The sequence below is a fragment of the Lissotriton vulgaris genome, chromosome 7 (genome assembly GCF_964263255.1).
Source record: "Lissotriton vulgaris chromosome 7, aLisVul1.2, whole genome shotgun sequence".
Taxonomy (NCBI): domain Eukaryota; kingdom Metazoa; phylum Chordata; class Amphibia; order Caudata; family Salamandridae; genus Lissotriton; species Lissotriton vulgaris.
In genome coordinates this window covers 874,799,749-874,803,499 of record NC_141695.1, presented here as the reverse complement: position 1 = coordinate 874,803,499, position 3,751 = coordinate 874,799,749, and positions in this window count along the sequence as shown.

Below are 3,751 nucleotides of genomic sequence, written 5' to 3'. Positions count from 1 at the left end.
CCCTCCTTTTTTAGGCAGAGGTTGGGGCAGAGGGCGAGGGCGAAAAAGAGGCAACACAGCAGAGAAAAGGGTTCAATGGGAGGACACACGCCCCCAAGGGATGGACACGAGGAGCACGAGCCGGTCAGGACAACAGTGAGTTTGGTAGTCAACCTATCAGATCGCCAACTTACCCCAAGAGAGGAAGAAGTCCTACAAAAGGGCTTGGGCTTCGTCCCAACTCCTAGGATCGACCAGTTCCAGCAAACAAGAGAACTCAAAGCCTTTTTTAGGAAAATAAGGTTGAAAGCATTCTTTGAGGGTAAACCCTGTGAACCCTTAGAAGATTCTGGACTCCATAATCCCTCCACCTTTACACCTCATAACGGGATGGTACCTAACGAAGTACTGACGTTTGAGCAGGCAGTATTGAAAGACGTTAACAAACTTGACCGACTGGCCCCACATTGCAACATCTCCAAGAATGAGTTGGCAATACTGAAGTCATTGGCAGATGACTCTTCAATCACAATTAAACAGGCCGACAAAGGGGGAGCCACAGTGCTCATGAACACTGTGGACTACGAGTTGGAATGCACAAGACAGCTGAGTGACCAGAGATACTATACTCCGATCACTGATGACCCCACCACGCGTCTTCAGACCAGGATCACAAGCCTGGTATCCGGTGCTGAATGTGATCAATGGATCAGTAAGAAGGAGGCAGAATTTCTCATGAAAAAGGACCCTAGGGTACCTTATTTCTACATTCTACCCAAGATCCATAAAGCCACCAGACCAGTGCCAGGGAGGCCAATTGTTTCTGGGATTGACTCTGTGCTAGAGCCCCTGTCTCAGTTTTGCGACCACTTCCTGCAACCCCTGGTTAAAAGCATCCCCTCCTACATTCAGGACACGACAGATGTCCTCAGAATATTGGACACAGCCCAGGATACAGGAGAGATTGACCTTCTAATTACCCTGGATGTCGAAGCACTCTATACGAACATCCCCCAGAGGGCAACCCTCGAGGTAATTGAGGAAAGACTGGGACAAGAATTGTGGAGCTCCAACACTCCCCAGACTTTCGTCATGGAGTGCGCCACATTAGCCCTGACCGAAAATTATTTTGAATACAGAGGCAAATTCTACCATCAAACCCAGGGGACCTCTATGGGCAGTACCTTCGCCCCCTCGGTGGCCTGTTTATACATGGCCAAATTTGAAGGGACTCACATACACCATGAGTCCAATCCCTTCCGCAATAACATCAGAATGTGGAAACGCTTCATAGACGACATTCTTATACTATGGAGCGGTCCACCAACCACTTATGAAGGGTTCTTGGTTTGGGTCAACAGTCTCAACCCTCACCTACATTTCACCATGACAGCCTCACCCCATGAAATCGCTTTCCTTGACCTAACGATCAAATTGGAAGCAGGTTCCATAAAAACAACTATGTATCGTAAACCTACAGATCGTAACAGCCTCCTGCATTACACGAGTCACCATCCAAAGGCCCTACGTACCAATCTGCCCTTTGGCCAATTCTTACGAATCAGGCATAATTGCAGCGCTGTGGCTGATTACAAGAAAGAATCTGCTCTGCTTTCTAGGAACCTTCTTGATAGGGGCTACCCCAAGAGTGATGTACGAAAGGCACGTAAACGTGCCAGAAACAACAATAGAGAAGCCCTACTGGAAAGGCAGGAGAGGACCCCTATCGAGAACCAACCTATCACATGCGTGACCACCTTCACCCCCCTGTCCAATAAGATCAGGAACACGATTAAGCATCATTGGGGTATACTTAACACAGGTGACATGTCCCTGGAGGAACCTAGATTTGCTTTCAAAAGATCACAAAACCTGAAAGATATCTTGATTAGCACTAGGCCTAAACAGACAAAGAAAGTAAGCCAAAGAACTCTGTGGAATCTACCCCCAGTGACGGGCCACTACCCCTGCGGAATGTGTGGTGTCTGTCGATACACCCTGACTCTGAAAACTATACAACTTTCAGACACCTTTAAATGGGAAATGAGACAACACACAAATTGCAACACATCCCATTGCATATACCTGCTTATATGCCCATGTAACCTGCAGTACATAGGGACGACAACACGCCCTATTAAGACACGAATCATAGAACATCGCAGCAATTTCCGCTGCAGAAAGACCCACACCAAAATGTGCAAACATTATGTGGAAGCAAACCATGATGAGGATTCGATGAAGTGGATAGTTTTGGAGTCCAGTCCGAACTGCCCCACAAAAGTACTCTTCAGTAAGGAACAGAGATGGGTACATCGGTTGTCATCGGACCAAAATGGTCTTAACGAAGACATTCCCTGGCATTCACTTTGAACCCCCACATTCACATTGTCCACCCATGAGTAGTAGTGATCTGACACATTCTCATGCCATGAGATCTGACTTTGAACCTGCATATATACCATACACCTACTCCGGGCTACTCCCTACCCTGTAAGCACCACCACTGACCCCAGGATATTCATGAACCCCGACACATGGTTACCAGATCCTTCAAAATCCAGAGACCCGAAGCCATTACCGGTACAATGAGGCATGGTGAGGCTAGCCCTACACACCAGGATTACCAGTGGGCGAGAACATCTCGCAACAACATCTGCATATTAATAATAATCTACTTCCTATCACACTGGCAACCCCTAGGGACCTGCTCCATCATGGCCGCCATCCGCCACTAGGCTTGTACATCGGCCTTCACTACTGGTTAACCCAGATCACCTCACAATGGTATTTGTACAGCAATAATAACTTACTCCCGATTACATTGGCTACCCCTAGGGACCCTTTCCATCATGGCCGCCATCTACTGATAGGCTTTAAGCATCGGTTTCCATGGCTCGTGAACCCAACCCATACAACGAGTTGTTCTGGATTCAACGGACCCGTATGTCTTCCAAACGATACCGATGTCCATGTAAACAAAGTAGTAAGGGTGCATTTGCAGTCCATACAGGGGGTTTGTACAGGGCATTATGCTTCCCCGCTTTTAGCACACCATTACAATATGGCCGCCACGCTCTCGGGGCCATACACGTGACCTGGGGCAGTGGGCGGCTACTCAGCGCGTCACGCTGACCCGCCGGTGCTATTGAAATAATCCCCGCCGCCGAGCTCACACATCTACTCGAGCTCGGCGGGGAGGGGTAGGTCAATACACCCGGACACAGCAGACTACAGGTGAGAGCGTTTAGCGCATGGCGGAGAGGGCGAACTTCTAGCGCTTTAACAGGCTTTGAGCCCTGTTCTGCAGGGATGCATTTAACTTGGCATTTTACTCAGCTGTTTTTCACCGCATTCTTACTTACCCCTACTCCAGCCACACCCTGGGCTCAGCGCTGTAGTTCAGCCCTGCCGAACACTCATGTGGCCCCTAGAATTTGATCATTAGGTGAGTAGGGTAATCTAAATATGCTTATTTCCAATGGTTTTGAATATCACAGTGAAAGTGTGCTGTTATGCCTGTTATACTACATAGTGGTGTCTACACTTAATACCCTGCCTAATACCTGATATACTACAGGCAGGTTTTGAGTTCTGTACTGCTGCATTTTTAATTTTGTTTATTTACACTCTTGTTTTTAAACCTTCACTACCACTTTCCACAGTATGAGTCACAGTTTTGATTACTGCGTGTGCTCCACAGTTCTACACTGCACGCTCAGTACACTTGGCATGCGGTGGATGCGTATATTCACTTTGAACACCACCAACA